A 19,698-nucleotide genomic window follows, 5' to 3' on the forward strand; every position below is an offset into this window, starting at 1 on the left:
GTCTATTGTAGTAAGTGTCGGGGTTTGCTCGATTTAGAACACATGTTTTGGCGTTGCTTGGCGTTTGCCGGGGATGGTTCTCGAGCTGAACAGTGGTGGCAGCGGATGCTGAACAGTGCAGTGCTGGCGGACCAACTCAGGGCTGCCCAGAGGGCCCGTGTGAAAGCAGAGGGGCTCGGCCTCTCGGTACCGACGTGAGAGCGGCCCGCATCAGTCCCAGACTGATCCCTCAGGACCTAAATGAAGTTCTTCATACCATACCATACTCCTTTGGAACTTCGCCCAGTTTGGGTAGGTATGCTAGTCTAACTTTGTAACTTTTTTCCTTATATCCTCCATAAACTTGCATATTTATGGAAATAAATTCATTCATTCATTCATTCATTCATACATAACCTCTGTTACGTCAACTTAGCTCACTCGTTACGAGACACTGGGTATTTGGCGCTTTTCAAGAGAAAAAAAAAGATACTTCAAATTTTTCCGGTGCTGTGCGAAATTTAACCTACGTCATATATGTTAAGACGATTTCGTCTGTATATATGTTCAGACACACGACATGCGCTGACCTCGAAGTGGCTCGTGGCACAGTGTTAGATGTCACAGCTAGATGGCGCAGTGCGTCCAGAGCGAAACGCGAGAGAGGAACCTGACTGCAGTAAACGTCTCGCACATGACGCGTTTCGGTGGTACCAATACGTTGTGTCACTACATTGCTTCAGTGCTAATTACATTAACGTCGACCGTCATAACGAGATGGTTTCTGCTGGATTTTTGTTTTGTTTTGTTATTGTTTTGCTTAGTCTTCTCCATACGGTGGTTGCATTGCTCTCATAAAACTGCTGAGATGTACCTTTCAGCGTAACTCACGCACGCACTGGGTAGTTTCGCGGAAATTCTTGTTCTAGTTCTAGCTAAACATATATCTCTTTATTTCGAACCAGCGGCCGCTGGGTTCACTGTGGACTGAACTGCCGTCTCTCATGCCCCAATGAGTCATGGCAGCATGACTGCGCCAATATCGTGAAACTTTCTTGCTGGTCTGCAGATTTATACCTTCCTTGGGTTCCCGTCAGCTCAGATATCACCGGTGTCCTCGTGTCTGCTTCCCTCTAAGTGCAAAAAGAAACGCAGCAACTGTGCAGTTTTCTTCCACCGTGGCTCCGCCATTAACAAATTCGTTTCAAAGCCAGGAGAGGCATACAGAGAGGGAGAATAAAGGCTTAATGAGCCGAATCAGTGATAAAGAACACTTTTTTTTTTTCACGCAAAGCGGGTGGCCTCCTCAGTTCGGGTAGCCATTGGATCTTGCTGCTTCCCTGGTCTAGTTCACCAGCTTGCGCTGGTCCTTCAAGTCCACGGCCGCGATCATGGCTTCCCACAATTCTTGACGGTCCTCTTTTGTGCTTGTCTTCTGTCTTTCTTTCTACGTTTTAATCTTCTTGAGTGTTGTGTTCTGCAGGGTTAGGACACGCCATCATCATGCGGCGAAGGGTGTCCGGTGCCACGCAGGACCGGCAGAGGCACGAGAATTGGGTTGGCGATGCGTTCTGTTCATTATAATGCCAAGAGATAAAAAAAACAACTTTAATCATAGGAACGTATGGTGGAATGCCTTCCTAAACACCACCGCTTTCCCAATTCGCAGGGCCACTTCAGCTTCCCGTTTGATCAGTCGCTGCCTTCCGATGCACGGACAAATACAGAGTGGATTTCCTGTCATACGCACTAGGCGCATGGTACCAGCGTGGGCCAGTTGAAGGGGCAACCTCCCCGCCTCCCCCTCCCCGTACTCGATTTCCCGTTTGTGCGTTTTCTGTGAGCTTCCCTCGTCCACGTCCGCCGCTGTTCACGCAGTCCCCGAGCGTGGCATGGCACTTCAGCGTCGAGCTCTTACCTCATCGGAGAGAGTTAACCCATCCCGTAGCTGGTTGCCCGCTTCGGGGGAAAATGCCCGACGCTGATCCATGGAGCGTGAAGTGCCCCGGGATCCGCAAGTCGATCGATAACAATCGCAGCAGTAGCAGCAGCAACACCGACTCTCGTCTCAAGCTGCAATTGTTGCTGACCTGGTCCGCTGCTTTCATCTATTATTCTCAGCGTGGCCCACTTCGACGTGCCAGAGCGCACACCCACTTCGCTCGTCGTCCCCTGCTATCGGCGCAGATCAACGTTTGATTGATCAATCGGCCCACTGCGACACTCCGTCTTGTTTGCAGATTTCTTCCCGTGATTTGTCCTCTCCTTTCTTATTTTTTCGATTATACGTTACGTAGATCTAATGCTATCACACTGCCAAAGCTTTCCCGGACATCTGCAAATAAGCGCTTCGCTTCAATTTATTTGGAACAATGGAGCAGCCGCCTGTGCTGCATTTCATTCATTCGTTCGAATTTTCCCGATGAAGAAACCAATGAAGAAAAGGAGTGCAATTTGCAGCCCACTAAGAATCATCGACAAATAAACACGGGAAGACTTTCTTTGTCTTTCGACTGTGTTGTAAAACGGCATGGATAACTAGATGTCCCTTTTCTCATGTTCTCTTTTTGTTTAGTGCTTCAGTAACATGAAACACGTCCTCCAAAGTGAGTAAGAACGCTTTGTAAGTTTCAGCGCAAATTTATTGCTCTGTACCACGAACTTAGATGCACCCGCCGTGGTTGCTTAGTCGTTATTGTGTTGCTCTGCTAAGCGCGAGGATGTGGCATCGAATCCCGGCCACGGCGGCCGCATTTCGATGGAGGCGAAGTGCGAAAACACCCGCGTAGTTAGATTTAGGTTCCCGTGAAAGAACCACAGGTGGTAAAAATGAATCCGGAGTACCTCATTACGGCGTGCCTCGTAATCAGATCGTGGTTTTATCGCGTAAAACCCCATAATTCAATTAAATTCAGCTTAGTCGCACAAGGAGCGTTATCTGAAGTCAACTGGAAAAAACAGTTATCTTTGGAGATTTAACGACAACGAAAAAAGAATGCTTCTTCAAAGTGCCAAAGACATTTATCCATATTCACCACATCAACTACTGTCAGTGTTGAAGGGAAAATAAAAGTCCTACTGCATTGTCGCAATAAAAAACAACAGGGTGCGGCGTGTCTCCGGGAGAAGTGCTGGTGATAGCTGTTAAACGATGTGAAATAAACTACAAGCTAACTTGGCAGCCACTTTCTATGGTTAGTTTCGTTCTCTGCTGATACAGAATGTCGCGGCGAATAGAACGCAGAGTTCGATAAAGTCAGGCGCGCGGCGCCGACAACACATCCGAATAAATCAACCGGAAGTGAGCAGTGCGTGTCACGTTTATTATCGGCGAAGAACGAACGCACTGCGTTGCTACTCAATCCTCTGATACGTATTGCAGGATTGCCATCGTGAAAGGGATTGTTGTTGCTGGACTGGCTGGTAGTGCGCATGATCCCACTTGACTGCGATGGCGATGTTACAGACTTCGAGAGACCGCTCTACACCACTTTCTGATGTCAAGTTGTCTTGACGATTTCGCCGCGTGCATATTTTAATTTCCTCTGTCTACCTCCACTCTGTTTCGAAAGTCTGATACGCAGTTAGAGCCACCAAAGTCACTGATGAGATGTAAATGCGGCCGCCTGTCCACTCACCGGTGACACCGACTTGTAGTCTTTCCAGCCGTTCGTGCTGACGTTAGTGGAGCGCGTTGTTGTATCAGATCCTGCGCAACTTTGTGAACGCGGCTTCTGATGTCCTCAGCCGTGAAATCGCGCGTGTATGCGTATCTAGAAAAAACGCGCTGGCATAACTGTAAGGCCGCCGCACAGTTCTCATACACGCCCTTTCTCGCAGCGGTGCAGTTGCGCCTGCTTTAGTTTGTTCGCGGACTCCTCTTCTGCGCTCTGTTCGTAAGTCGTTGCAGTGAACGCGCATATCGGTGTGCGGAGTTAGTTTTGGCTTTATTTCCAGGCGATACACAGCTGCTGGCACGCCTGCTCGCCGAGGTGGCAGCACTGTCATAAGCATACGCGACAGCTGCAGCATTGAGGTTAGCAGCACCGTTCTCGCACTGGTTACATTTTCTTTTCATGCAATTATGGGGCGACACTGCACTCTGTCGCGCCTACTATGATTCTTCACTCACATATAAACTTGCAGCAATGAAAGTTCTCTTAACCTGTCCTCCTGTTCAGCGGCCAAATTATGCTGTCTTGGCGGAAAACGTTACGTTAAGTGACTCAAGGGAGCATTATGCAGCCTTAACTTAACCTAAGCAGGAAAACTTGTATATGTCACCATTCGTTCGTCGGGCATGCCAGCTACGAAACGGGTACCCGTGTAACCCAGCGAAGCGTGTTAGGGAAGCAGTTCCGTGCGCAGTACAACCACTGCGAGTTAACGATGGAGGGCGTTACAGTAGCGTGCTGATGCGCCTACAGCACGATAATGACATAGACGTCGAGCGCGGTATCTTCGATCCCGTATGCAGAGAGGCATATTGCAGTCTCTTTCGTGGCTTCATAATAAATGCTGCTTACGTTTGCTCACCTGTAGAGGCGCATGCTTCTCAAGCGACGGCAAGAGGAGCCTTCATACACTCACGCTTAAGGCGTAGACTTACGTATGAAGGTTTCCTAAATTGAGGCACACATTTTACGCCGAGCTTCTTCACGTTATAAAGCAACCAAGCCTTTTCTCCGCGTTGTGGCAGATGTGCGTGTGGCAAAATATTTGCTATAATGGTGGCGGCGGGCCAGCCTACGTGGGTAAAGGGATTAGTCTCTGCCCTGAAAGCCCACTGCCCTCACGAACTCCCAGAGGTGGCCAATTACGGCCTCGACGTTCTGCTGTGTTGGCGGGCAGATCCAGTCGTCAAGTGACTGAACCTGCCTAGTATTATGTCTGCGGCGTAGTCCTTAAAGCCCTGGACATTCCCGCAGATCTTTAATGTCCGTCTTGGGGACTCCATGTTTGTGGCTTCAGAAAAAAAAAAATCCGATCGTACGATTTCGGCACACAAGTCTGCCAAGAAAGCAAGAGTATATTTCCCTGTGATTGATTATAAGTACGTGTTCTTGAACTGCTCAATCAAAAGAAACGCGCCTCGAGCGTTGAGAATATGTGTATCGCTTTCTCGCGCATATCAAACTGAAATTCACTTACTATTCTACGTATTAACTACGCAGCAAGAGGGGTGCAAGTTAGAGGGTCCTATTAATTTGCAAGCTATTGCAACTTGTTACCGCCTTTGTTAAGCGCTATATTTGAAGAATTGTTGTAGTACACGAAGCAACTACGTCAGTTTGAGTGCACTGCTAAGGTACGTTGACGCTGTCCCTCGAAAGTGACACAATAGTTTCAACAATAAATGACGCGCGCCTGTATCAACGCTTGACGACGCCCGGCGCGTCCGGCCAAGCTCTGTCCGTATTGGGGGCGAGCTCCACCGCTGTACAAAAACAACAAATGTAATGCAAATGTAATAAAATAAGTACGTCACTGGAAATGCTGGCGCCACCGTCGGCGTGACATGGTATGAGGGATCACGTGGACACAGCGGCCGCGTCGAGTGCGTCGGAAGCGCCGAAGCGATCTGAAAACGAAAGTTTTTAATGTACCACTTGCGCTGCGGTTCTGATTAAGTGGGGAGGTTTTCCAGCTTCACGTGTGTGCTTGACAACGCTTGAAACCACTATAATAGGTCGTGACTGCGTTTGCATAGTCCAAAGTGGTAGGCTACTGCTCCTCAGTGCCGCAGTGCCAGACGTACGCAACGGAGTCCGGTGTCAGCCTTCCCACATACCCGCAGGAGAAGAAGGTGCGTGAAGCTTGGATCGCAAAAGAACCGGCAAGCAGCCATCGGCTATAATTCGAGTGTGCAGCAAGCAAGCACTTCCACGAGGACGATTTCTGAGGCGGCGTCGGGGCTGGGATGTTCGGTGAGTAGCAGAAAACGCGCACTGAGACGCTCGCCCGCGCGCGCTGCCTGGCTAATGTCATGAAGCTCTGTTCCATGAACTTGTTGAAGCTAGATATTGGCAAGTTCACTGAAATGGAAAAGGACCGGCAAAAAGCGCATTAAAAAAGGGGCATGGCATATGCTCATCCTTGTGCAGCACCGAACAATGCATAATGTACTCGATTAAGAAAAAGAAGCAGCGGAAAAGAAAGACCGCTAAACATAAAGTGCGACGCACTTGAAAAATAATGATATTGAAACGTCCGAGACTTTAGAAGAAAAGAAAAAAGAAAGATTGAATCGTCGCGACGGAACATCACAAGTCGCCGTAGGCGTCGTAGTCCGTAACTATAACGAAATTATTTTTGAACAGCTGTGATATGTGCCCACGGAACAATGGTTGCTTTTGTACTGTGAAGTGCTGATCTGCTGCGGCCTAGAGCTCACGGCACGGTACGAAAACGCGCTCGCAGCGAAAGTAAACCATTGTGCGCGGGCATGCATGCATACGGGGAGTCGGTCACCGCGAGCCCGTGCGATCGCTGCATTGAGGCGTCATTCTGTTATGCTCCATTTAGTTATACAGACAGCCCAATGTAAGAACATATTTGACATTGTTTGCGCTCAGCGAATGCCCACCTTTCACGTAAGAAGCCGGGTCGGGGGCTCGATCGCGGCGACCGCGCGCAGTGGGCGTTCACTGGTCGCATTCGGCAAGGAGATAGTGTTTGTAAATCATTCTGTGTTTTCTGTTTGCCCAAGGTTATTATTTCGACAGTAAAAAAGCTTCCTTAGTCTCTAGAGTAGTTACATAAATGTTCAGGAGGGCTCCCACGTGGTGTTTTTATTGAGCGCCTACAGCCAAACTTATTAGCAGCGCGTCGAGTTACCCTCGTACTACGTGAGCGCGGAGCTTCCGACAGATGGCGACTACGTAAGTTCTCGTCCCCAATAGCAATGCGCGTTCAGAGGGAGCGCATGCGCTCCTACGTTTTAGCAAGCCGGTGCCCAGTGAGGTCAGACTTAATTGCGCGAGGTTTTGTTCGCCGCGCGGGATGAGAGTGGTGGCGTGCGTGCGCATATATTGCGGAGGTCACAGTAGGACATTACTGTAGCAGACGAAGCAGAAGTTATGCGCATCTCTTGGACGGAAGCATTTGCCTGTTGCCGCCTGATTCATGGCCGATCCCCCCTAGTTGGTTGAGCCATACCAATAGGCACCAAACCAAATATTACAAGGTGGTGTACTTGCAATGACGACGACAACGACAAGAACGTGGTGGTGTCCGCTGTATGAGGCCTTCTGCTGTAGCGGAAACCAAGTTAAAAGCAGGGGGTAGGGCTAAAAATCTCATGTCTTTCATCTCTGCCTTTCTTTCTCTGTTTCCTTCTTTTTCTTTTTGCGGCCACCTAGTTATCTTATTGCTAAGTAGGTTAACATACTTGATAAATCACTTGTTTTAATTTTTCAAGCTTCGTCGACGTTCTCTCTACATGTTCAACAATCGCATACTACTAGGATACTTATAAATTATTTTTCAGACCTATGGCGTATATTACGTCAAAAGTGAGGGCGTTTTTTGCCAACATTCTCGTTGAGTCAAAATTTGCATCGCGTCTCCTCCTAGCTGGCTTATTATGCAGTTCCTTAGTGCTGACCACTGCTCACGTCAGAGAAAGAAATTTGCGGCTGTTTAGCTGTGTCGTGGACTCCGTGTTGCTTCTTCTGGCTTCTTTTTTACATAACTTCGTTGCCTATTCCCCGCAGAACAAGTTCAGTCTTGGCACGAACAGTCGAGTACAGCGTCTGCTTCATCTCCATTCTTCCGCTGTCAAACAATTTGTGCATCGAAATCGTTTCGTGGTTCAGTGTACACAATCCCCTAGACGTTACGGACACACTCGATGAAATAGCTGCTGCCCTTAGCTGAAATACTAGCACTCCGTGTTTGGGTGTTTGCACTATGACGCGCGCATCACACCGTTGTACAAAACGAGAGCTATGTAGATTTCAATGTAGATTACGATTCAGTGTATATATTGAAAGGATGGGGTACCCTTATAGTCACTGCGGCAAAGTTCAAAACTGTAGCATCTAACTTTTCATTCTAGTATACGGTGATATAAGTTTGCGCATATTGGCGTGCCGCAATTTCTGGTCCATTCCAAGTAGACATGTGAAGTATGTGACGAGAACAAAATTTTCGAATGTAAGATTCTTATCTCCATAAGAATAAGCAGGCCTTTGTGTTGTTTTTTTCGTTTCATCTGAAAGCGAAGTGAAATGTTTAAGCACACGCAATATTCAACGCTGTGGCAACTTTAATTCAAATTTCAGTGTCTTATGTCGTATTTTCCCAGCGATACGTGAAATGCGCGGATGTTTTAGTGGCAGTCGTGAGCAGACACCGATAACTTGCAGAATTATGCCAAAGCTCGTAACCCTAACATCTACACCGTACAAGACCACGACTTCGCCGAAGCATATGCCACAAAGCCTCGTTTCGAGTAATCTCACCAGCTGGAACCTTACTTGGTGCAGACACGTCTATCACCTTGCTTGTCGCGGAATGAACGCGTGACAGCACCGGCGTATACTGCCAGAAGATTCTGGCATCGTTAGTGACCACGAGTTTGATTAAAAACTCCATTTCATTTCCCCTGGCACAGCATTATCACCACGACTCCTTCTGTCTATGTTTCCACGGGATACGAACGCAGATTTTACCCCCCCCCCAACCCCCAGAAGAAAAAAAAAGAAGCCGCTCGCTTTCGTCACCGAGGAACCATCAGCAAGCAACAATGAAGTCCGCGAAGCCGGCAAAACGCGATAAACTGTTTCAAGCCAGGCTCCCCCTTCAAGCCTCCAGTCTCGAAAGCGCGTTGGAATCGCTTACTACTTACTTCGTCACGCTGCGTAGCAGCGTGTTTACTTTTGCGCGGACGTGTTTCAGGGGAACGCCGCCAGTCGGCAGTGGCCGCGACAAGTTTTAAAAGCTCGCTAATACTCGCGCATGCTGTAGAGCGCCAAACACGCCGCCTCCCCCTCTCCCCTACCATGGTCGCCGGCCGCGGGGGGAGCTAACGAGTCCCGGCAAGGCTTCAAGCTCGACGCTTTGTTTCTGACGGCACCGCGCCGCCTGGCGCCGGCATTTGCATGGACATTATTATTCCTGGCCTGGGGGACGACGGCGACGACGGACGCCCCAGGAACGAGAACTGTTTTCCAACGCGCCCGCACGCTTTGCCTCCGTGGCGTCGCCTCGCGCGGCAGCACTCTTCCCGCCACCACCGCGGGGTTCATCATTCTTCGCTGATGAGGGGACTGACAATGAAACAGCGAGAAAAAAAAAAAGAAGGAAAAAAAACTGCGAAGCAAGCGGCAGTTCGGGGCTCGTGTTCGCTGTGCATTGCGAGCACGCTTTGACACCGTGGAACAGCTTTCAGTCGGGTCGTTTTCGTTGCTGCCGCTGTTTCTAACTTATTTCCTTTTCCTTTATATTCTGGTACTTTTCATTACGTGAAAGTATACTCCACCATGATTGACTTTCCTCTCACTCCTCCCCGAAAGGCACTTATCGGTTTCTAATTATTTAATCGACTGTATACGCACCGGAACAATGACAAAATACAGAAGAACAAGAACAAGAAATGACTTCCAAAGTACCGCAGCTCGCTATACGTTGCAGTCGCCGAGCTGGGTACGTCCGGTGTTCCAAGCGACGGCTAATGTGTCACGTGCGATCCTGCCAGTGGGCCTAACAGCAGGGTTATAATCTACTGACGCAGGCGCTGAAAATGGTAAAGACTATAAAACGCCCGTGCTGCTAAAAATGTCCCTATTTGGGTCACGAAGCCTCCTCGGGTAGCAAGTGCGGCAGTGTCGGTCAATGCACGTAGATAAAAAAGAAGCGCTGAAAGATATTACCTGCAAGTGGGAACATCAGTTCGAGCAATTTTATATAGAAAGCTAGTCGTAAGCTCGGGAGAAAAAGCATTTGCTAAAGGCGTTGCCGTCACTCTTTGAAGATGTTTTCCGTGTGTCTTCTGGTGGTTTCTGACAAAGGCACGAAGTGTCACGCGCGTCTGATGTTGCAAGGGGTGTCCTTAAAGGTGCTGTTGGGTTGCATGTCATTTCTTGTGTTTTTTTTGTTTCTTTTTAGTATTTTCACGTACTTTAAAGGGATATCAGCCCTTTTCGATTGAAGAAAATTGGGAGAGGTTTGTTCCAGAATAAGAAAGAAATTTGTGGTCGTAAACGTGACGTGTTTCTTTGATGGCGAGGTTTTCTTCAGAACAAAGCCGGCCTCGTCGTAACAGTAAAACGCCAGGCGCACGACAAAAAAAAAAAAACAACATGATATCGCTTTCGTAGAACTGCCTTTGCTCAGATGACATAATTTCAAATCGCGCTACAAAGGTTTCCGTTCCTACGTACGACAGCAATGTATGTCGTGGCGATGCCTCTGCGTCCCAAGATATGAAAAACATTTTCTGCTGTCACGGCTATGACAATTCATGTTTCGTTTTTACACCGAAGCTGTATGTGGCTAGGTTCTTGAAAAAATTGCGTGCGTAATTCCTCCTCACACGTGGGCCGTTACCGAAGATAGTGCAATACTGGGCCGACCCGCGGCGGAGGTGAAGCAGGTTTTAAGCACTCCGCCAACTTGCTAAAGTGAGTTTAATATCTTGTGTCCACATACAACCCGTATCAGATATTGAGCTGATACGAACAGGGACTACACTTTGACCTGCGTCGGCCATGTCTACGTTCGCACCGCCCTCTCTTTGTCGACGTTTCAAGCGCTTGCGTATCTCCTTTTCTTTCCTTCCGCTCTCCCGTGGTGGCGGTCCCGTAAGTGTGCTACCCGCCAGGACCGCGAGGTGGGGAAAAATGCGAACCGTCCATGTGGCGCCGATCCCGAAAACTTGGAACGTTTCACCGGAGCAACGGCCAGGTTTCAGAGAGAGTTTGTGGGGAACCAATTTTGTGTGGCCTGTGTTGTGTGTGACCGCTTGTGGTTTTGGAGTGACCTCACAATCATTACTGCACTGGGGGACGACGCACGATCGCCTTGGCTACGGTGAAGCAGTGTGTGCCCTCGGAGTGCGGTGAAGTGCGTGTCTTTTCTGCGTGCCCAGATTCGGTAGTAAAACGTATCGGGCCGCGTTTTTCAGCAATACGTGGGTATGTATACGCCCGGTGCCTCATCATCTTTCGAGGCTCGACATCGTGGAGGAACGACTAGTCGCGCCTCGCCTTCCATTTACGCGCATACGGCGTTTGACGCAAGGCAATCTACAGTTCGCCATTAAAGGGCCCAAAAACCCAGCTTCGCTGTCATCAGCCCTAACAGAGTGGAATGGCACTGAATTTTTTCTTTTGCCTTAAGTTGCTAACTGCTTTCTCTGTGCAGAGTTTAAATTAATGGGCAACGCCTTGTGTTTCTAGCACTCCATTTTGAATGGGGTAAGTAAAACTAGCTGATTATTACATTATTCAAACTCGTCGTACGCATGCACGGTGAGAGTGGATGTGAGAGTGCACGGTGAGAGCGTGCACGGTGAGAGCGAAAGTGGATGCCCGGCGTAGCTGTTGCAAGACTATCACTACAGCTGCTGATGGGGGGTACGCAGTGCTTTATTAGTGGTTCGGATGCTCGTTTTGAGCTTGTTCTCTATAGAAACGTATGCTGTTCTGTGTGTTGTATGGGTTATTTCAATGAATGTATGTACTGTTCACTTTGCTGAGCGCTTGTAGCCTCTGCTTTACAGGGGTATGAGCCATAGCTTACGGGGGTATAAGACATTGCTGATGGTGATATATGCTAGTTTTGAGCTTGTTTTTTTATTGAAACGTACTCTGTTTGGTACGTTGTATGCGTGATTGTACGCACTGTTCGCTTCACTTTGCTGAGTGTTTGTAGCCTCTGCATTACCAGGAGGATGAGCGATTGCATTTTTGCTTGCTTAGGAGGGCATGAGCCATTGCTGATGATAATTTCCGCTCACGGGCGGACACGAAAAATGACGACCACCGAGAGGCTAGCAGTTTCGCTGTAAAATAAATTACATGTGCCCACTCTTCCCAGACAAAGCACGCCAGTGCAGCATACCATGACAGTGACGCTCCTCAGGAAAATTTGCATGCATGTGGTAGGTGACATTCATATCGATTTCAATTTAATAAAACCGCATTTAAGTGGCCTCTTCGGCTGACGCTGTTTCCTTCGATCGTTTCCCGTCTCAGTGGCGGCAGTGGCCATGGCAAATTACACACTGCCGGGCGAACAAACCAACGACAATTGCTGTAGACCAAAACACCGATTACGCGTTATAGGCTGAAGGAGCGAATTGTTGCGTGACGCTGGTACTGCTGGTAGGTCAGCCAGAACTTTTTTGAGCAGGGTTCTTCTATGCATTTCCATCTGACATTTGCCGCTAAAGGTAGCTGTGCTCTGCGCGCTGGCGTCCGAAATAACGCTGAATGCACGAACAGTGTCATGTTTCCCTACACTATACAGACACGCATTTTAATTAATAATTATTTAGCCGTGTTTAGAAAATTTTAGGTGGTCAAAGTCAGTCTGAAGCCCTCCGGTCTCTCGCAAAGAATGGGTGGTTTTGGGAAATAAACGTCGCGAATCAATCAATGCGCCTGCCTGAGTAAGGGATATTGTTTCATAGCTCTGTCGCTCGCCTGATGTCTGAACGCGGTTACAGTCTGTAAAAATAATGTAGAACTGCGGAGGGAAAGTAACATGATGTGGCGTTCGCCGCGCCGCACAGATGCTCACATGTGGGAGGAGGAGGAAAGAACTTTATTGGGTCCTGAGGAACCCCTTCCCACCCACTCTTGGTTTAGTGGTCGGCAGGGGTCGCGGGCCGCACCCACGTTGGGACGGGAAGCCCGTGAGCCTCCGCCCTTTCGTGAGCCCTCTGGACGGCCCGGAGCTGGGTCTGGTGGTCGTCGCTTCGCAGGGCGTCCATCCAGTCTTCTTCTTTGCTGAACACGGTGCCGCTTAACGCGGAGCATTGCCAAAGCATGTGCGATAACGAGCAGTACGATTCGCCGCAATCCGGACATTGCGGCTCTACGTCCGATGAATAAAGGCTCATTCTGCCTCTCGAGGGGAACGACCTTGTTTGCAACATTCTGAATATAGATGACTGTGGTCTAGTAAGTTTAGCGTGGGGGAGCGGGAAGGTCCTCCTCGACAGCTGATAATGCGTGGTTATTTCGTTGAAGGTGAGCAGCGGGTCTCGGTGCTCCCCTCCCTCCCCGCCACTTCGCTCGCCACGATCGCCGCGGTGCGTGAGTCCTCGCGCGCGTCCGTGTGCCAGCTCGTTCGCGTTGGGAAAGTCGGGGTGCACGTCGGCCCCCATGTGGGCTGGGAACCATTTGAGGATGTGATGACCCGCGGCTCCCGCACTGCCGAGGATGGCCGCCGCTTTCCGCGATATCGAGCCCGAGGCGAATGCTCTGGCCGCCGATCGCGAATCTGTGTATACGTAAGGGCGTTCGGGGTCCCTCATTGCCATGGCTATTGCCACCTGCTCGGCCACCTCGGACGTTACCCCCTTGACCGATGCTGCGTTGATGATCGTGCCATCCCAGCGTATCGAGACGGCCGCGTACCGGTCACTGCGCCCGTACTGGGCCGCGTCTACAAATGCCGCCAGTCCCGGACAGCTGGCGGTTGATTTCAGCAGTGCTCGGGCCCTCGCCCTTCGGCGCCCCTCGTTGAATTGCGGGTGGACGTTTCTCGGAAGCGGTTCTACCTTGAAAGTGCCCCTGACCGCCGCGCTGAGCGCGACGCTGCGTGCGGTGCACTCTGCCGCGGCATTTATTCCTGCTTCTTCTAGGATGCGTCTGCCGGCCCTGGTGGTCGACAGCCGCACGACCTGTGCCTTGGTCTGTGCTTCGATTATTTCTGCTAGCGAATTGTGGACCCCTAGCCGATCGAGCCGCTCCGTGCTTGTACTGATCGGAAGACCTAGCACCCTCTTGATGCTCTTGCGCATCAGTGTGTCTATCTTGGCCGCGTCTCTCTTGGTCCATTTTAGCGCCGAGGCTATGTAATTTACGTGACTCATGAGGAAGGCGTGGTAAAGTCTGATGAGATTGCTCTCGCTGAGCCCTCCCCTGCGGTTGGTCACCCTGAGGATCAGCCGGAGCATGTTCTCCGTTTTGGACGTGAGACTCATGACCGTTTGGGTGTTACCGCCTTTAGCCTCAATTAGCAGCCCCAGGATTCTTATAGTGTCCACTCTGGGGATCGGCTGGCCGTCACTCGTGTGTAATTTGATTGGTATTTGATCGATCGGCGTCAAATTCCTCATGCCTTGTTTCGAGGGCCTGTAGAGCAACAGTTCCGATTTGCTGGGTGACAGACGGAGTCCCGTTTCCTTCAGGTACTCTTCCGTTGTGTCCAGCGCTTCTTGAAGAGCCCGCTCGACTTCTGCGTCGGACCCTCCCGGGCACCACACCGTAATATCGTCTGCGTACAGGGCGTGATTGACGTTGGTCACTCTCGTCAGCCGGTCCGATAGCCCTTTCAATGCTAGATTGAATAATAGCGGGGAGAGCAGCGCCCCTTGTGGGGTGCCCCTCGCGCCCAGCGTGTACCAATCGGACGTGGCCTGTCCTATTTTGATCGTGGCTTTCCTGTCTCTGAGGAAGGAGCCTATGTAAGAGTGGAATTTCCGGCCGAGCCCCATCACCGAGATCGTTTCCATTAGAAATCTGTGTTTCACCGTGTCAAACGCTTTCGTTAGGTCCAGGGCCAGTATGCCCCTGGTGTCTCTGGTTATGCCGTCGATTATGTGCTTTTTGAGTTGTAACATTACGTCCTGTGTGGAGAGGCCCGGTCTGAAGCCCACCATGTTATGTGGGAAGAGGCCCTCTCTCTCTATGTACCGCGATACTCGGTTGTGTATGGCATGTTCCGCCGTCTTGCCTACGCACGAGGTCAGCGATATTGGCCGCATGTTTTCCGCCGAAAGTGGTTTACCGGGTTTCGGTATTAGTATGACCGAGGCCTCTTTCCAGACCTCTGGTACTTGTCCCGTTTCCCACGCTCTGTTGATTTCTTCGGTGAGCTTCTCGACCGACTTCCCGTCTAGGTTTCTTAACAGTTTATTCGAGACCCCGTCAGGGCCCGTCGCGGAGCGTCCGTTGAGGCCTTGTAAGGCATCCCAAATTTCCGATTCCGTGAAGGGCGCGTCGAGTTCTTCGACCTCTGTGCCGGCGTATTGCGGATAGTCGCCATCGCCTGACGGGCCCAGTGGCAGATACGTCTCCGCCAGCTCCTTTAGGAACTCGCTCTCCGTTTTGCCCTGCTCCTTTTGTTTGTGTAAAATCCTATCAATTGCCAATCTCTGATTGCCTTTGGATTGCTTGTCGTCTAACAGTTTCTTTAGGAGGTTCCATTTGCGCCCGGTTCTCATTTGTCCGTCTACCGACGCGCACACCTCGTTCCACTGTTGCTTGGAAAGCTCGATCGAGTGCGCTTCGATTTCCCGGTTTAGTGCCGCTACTTTCTTTCGCAGTCTGCGATTTAGTCTTTGCGTTTTCCACCTGGCCGTGAGGGAATTCTTTGCCTCTAATAGGTGGGCCAATCTCGCGTCCATCCTTTCCACGTTCAGTTCAGTTTGGACAACCCTCGTCGCGGTGCTAACGTCCTCTTTGAGCCTTCTAAAAAGGCTGTCTAGGTCCGCATATTCGCTTTTGTCTTCTTTCCTTATTTTGCGGAAGGCGTCCCAGTCGGTGACCTTAAATTCCCTCGGTGGTGTCGCCTTGACGGGGATCGTCACCGCCAGTATGCAGTGGTCGCTGCCGAGGTTCTCGTGCAGGTTGCGCCACTCTGCCCCTCGCACGTTCTTTACGAAGGTCAGGTCGGGCGTCGTGTCCCGCGCCACCGACGTGCCTAGTCGAGTTGGATAGCGGGGGTCGGTCACCAGCTCTAGCGAGCACATAGTGACCGCCTCCAATAGCCGTTCTCCCTTAGGCATTGGCCTTGCATAACCCCAGGCGCCGTGGGGCGCGTTAAAATCTCCTGCCACTATTAGCGGTGCCCCCCTGGCCATTGAGGCCGCCTTCGTTATGATCGACGTGAACGATTGTCTGCGGTCAGACGGCGGGCTGTACACGTTCACTACGAATACGCTGTTTTTCAGCCAACTGTTCGGTATGATTTCGATCGCGGTTACCTCCGCTTTCACGTTGCCTAATTTGAGATCTCGTTCCTGAAAAGAGCATTTGTTCGCGACGAGCGTTGCCACTCCGCGCTTACCCTGTTCGAATTTCGACGAGGCGACCCGGTAGCCGGGCAAGGTCGCCTCGCTACCCAAGGTTTCTTGTAAGATTATGACGTGCGGTTTGTCCGCCTGTGAGGCAACGAACTGTAGCAGCGGAGCCTTGCGCTTTTTGATGCTAGCGCAATTCCACTGCCACACGACCAGCTCTCTAGTTGGGTTGTTCGCCATGATTGATACATCGGAGTTGTGTAGCACCTGCAGGCGCCATGTGTGCTTCGATGCGCGTCACTCTTGCCGCGAGCGCTACTATGCTTTCCGATAGTTGCTGGACCATTAGCTGCAAAGAGCTAATCGACTGCTTAATTCCCAATAGGATGCTGCTGGACTCGTGTTCCGCCAGGTTTCCCTCCTCCGTCAGGGGAGGGGCCCTGCGTTTGACCGAGCGAACCGACTGCTCCCCTTGCGGGGTCGGTGTACTTTGCGCCACCTGCTGCTGCTGTTGTTCGGCTAGCTGAGAAGTGGAACCTTGTTTTCGAAACAATTCGAAATCCGCCCTCATTTTCTTAATCTCCTCTTTGAGGCGCGCGTTGTCTTCCGCTAGCTGAGCTATTCTAGGGTCTTCCTTGCTATGCTTTGGCAATGCTACCTGCGTTACCTGTGATTGCGATTTCGGTTGCGGCTTTGGCCTGGCCCGGTCCGCCCAGGTCGGCCCCTCTTGAATGCGCACTTGGGAGCGGGAGCGCCCCCTGGAGAGGGAACGGCCTCTCGATCGGCTGCGCTGTCGTAGTGTCGGCGTTGTCGAACGTCCCCGTCTGGGGGCGCTTGCCACGCTGGAATCGCGTGATCTACCTTCAACCTGTTGCGGCTGGCTTTGCAGCCGCGATTTCTTGGCATTTCTGCGTTGGCGCCTCCTGCGCCGCACGACGTAAGGGATTTGGTATCGTTGCTTGCACTTGTTGTCCGCCGTCGGGTGTTGGCCCCCGCAGAGGGCGCACTTGGGCGAGCACTGGTGGTCTTCAGCCGGGTCGTTGACTCTGCAGCCGCGGCACCTCTTCTTGTGAGGATTTGGACACACGTCGACTCTGTGGCCCAAGTCACCGCACCCGTAGCACACATCGTTTTGTCGCTTGTAGAGCGTGCAACGTATTAGGCTTACGCCACACATGATATAGTTCGGCACTTTCATGCCGTCGAAGAGCACTACCACCGTCGAGCTGTTTTTGATCCGCTTGGCTTCCAAGGCCTTGGGATTTCTTTGGTTCACGATCAGGGCCTGAAGCTGGGCCTCGTTGATTTCGGGGTCCACTCCTCTGATGACCCCCTTGCACGTGTTGTCCGGCGCCGCAATGTATGCGGCCACATTGTATGCGCCTTCTCTTAGGTGAAGCTTGTGAATTCCGGCGTATGCGTTGGCGTTCTTCTCAGTCGGCGTGGACACGACGAGAATGTTCTGGGTTGCGTTCGGACAAACGATGTCTTCCTCGGTCTCGTTCGGCGGGAGCGAGGCCGCCATTGCTAGCGCTTGCGCCAGGCGAATCTGACTCACTTTTTTCACGTCGAGGCCGTCTCTCGGCCTCACTATGATGCGAATGTGGTCCCTCGGTAGCCGGGGGAGCCTCGATGCGGCGACGAGGCGCTTGATCGCGCTCTGCGGGCCAGCCGTGCGGCGGCCGCCCTTCGTCTCTGCTCGTCCCTCGTTGCCTCGGTCCGGAACTGTCGGTCCCGCTCTGGCCTTCTTGTTTCTGCCCATGGCCGTCGTCCAGCCTGGGCGATTCGCTTCCTCTTGGGAGATGTCCTCTCCCTCCACGACGGTCTCCATAGCGGGCATCCTGCCGCGCACACGTCCGAGCGAGGCCTGGGCCTGCTCGCTCCTCGCCCCCGGCGATAGGCCTAGTCGGGTAGGGCTAGCTGAGCCGCAGCGTGGTCTGAACTAAAGAGTCTCGGAAATTGAAAAGAGTTCACTGACCGGAAGAAAAATCGGACATCGGCGTGTTCCTTAGAAGAAAGTGCGTCGAATAGTGCACATTTCGTTGCTAGGAAGCACACAAATCAGTCCGAAAACGTGTACAGAAGCGGGAGCCGAAAATGCCACATCCGCACAGGTCGACTTCTTCTTCTTCCTCCCTCACATGTGGAATAACTGGTATATTACGTAGAGACTCGCATGGTCGCGCTCATGCGCGGCTGACTGCTACCTGCGGTACATTTACTTCAGGTGTAGCCTGTTCGAGTGCTAGTATACAGTAGAGAAATCACCAGCGATATATTCAAGATATCAGGCGGGTTTCACTTTCTTTTTCTTTCTTTCTTTCTTTCTTTCTTTCTTTCTTTCTTTCTTTCTTTCTGTCCTTCTTTCTGTCCTTCTTTCTGTCTGTCTTTCTTTCTTTCTTTCTGGAGTCCATCTAGTTCGGAAGACGTCCGACTGGTAACTCGCAAACAAAGACCACGCAGAGTCAGGGTGGAAAAGCGTGGCTCTGCATTTTCACTTGAACACGTACGACGCGGAAGGGAGGTGTGTGGGAGCGAGCACAGACGCTCATCCTTGGTTAGCATCAAAAATGATATACAACGATGCAACAGTCTGCTTCAGGCTTGGGCAGGTTACATTAACAGCCGAACCATAGCTGCGTATATACAAGGAGACCTTGTACGGCGAACGGCAGTTTATGCCACCTTACCACTCATTTTGGTAACGTCTGTAAAGTGGCCACGCGCATGAGGTAAGCCGCACACCGAATAAAAAAAAAAGTTAAGCAGATTATAACGGAGATGTTGGAGTCAGTGCGATTCCAAGGTTTCTTGAATGTCATACGCACCGCGTTTTGCAGCATAGAGATCACGTGCCAGCCCACGGCTAGAGGTGCTGATTCCCATAACGATGCTCACGTGACCTACGCGACCACGGATTACCCTGCCTCCGGGATCGGTCCACTTTACTTGGCGAGAAGGTCACTGAGCCAACGCGCGGAACTCCGGGAAAGAAAGCATACTGTACGTGCTTCGGTTTTATAAAGTAATTATGCATTTGAATGAGTATATTTGTTGCGGGAGGATATTTAGGTAGCGTTTGTTGCTTCGTTGCGTAATTTCGCAAAATAAAATAAAGGGAACATGGCCGTTCACCGGCACACCTGTAGGAGTACATAAGGCTATATATTGTTACAGTGTGATATGTGCCAGCAGCGCGAGAACGGAAGAAGAAGAGGTTGACTGTTTTCAGATACTGTATATTAAATAGACTATTACAAGATCATTTGTGGGGTTTAGGTATAAATATGGTCATTGGAACAAACGCCTCACACTGCGGAGAAAAATCTGGAATTGGCATTTCCGCTCTTGCTCTAGACGGGTCATTCTCAATTAGGATTCCGGACTACTTTTCCGTATTTCTGTCTGAATTGCTAGCGGTAGTGTTATACTTACGAAAACTAAATTCATCAATATCGACGGTAGTCATAATAACGGATTCTTTATCTTTATGTGCATCGCTCACATAATTTCATTTCATT

General features: G+C 50.8%; 1 protein-coding gene and 1 pseudogene across 1 annotated transcript in view; both read right to left on the reverse strand.

The window, feature by feature from the left end:
* Positions 1-19,698, reverse strand: part of CARPB (Carbonic anhydrase-related protein B) — a 259,795-nt gene that overhangs the window by 221,441 nt on the left and 18,656 nt on the right. The window lies entirely within an intron of this gene.
* LOC142580611 (U2 spliceosomal RNA) lies at positions 10,514-10,693 on the reverse strand (annotated as a pseudogene).

Source organism: Dermacentor variabilis, chromosome 4 (genome assembly GCF_050947875.1).
Source record: "Dermacentor variabilis isolate Ectoservices chromosome 4, ASM5094787v1, whole genome shotgun sequence".
Lineage (NCBI taxonomy): Eukaryota > Metazoa > Arthropoda > Arachnida > Ixodida > Ixodidae > Dermacentor > Dermacentor variabilis.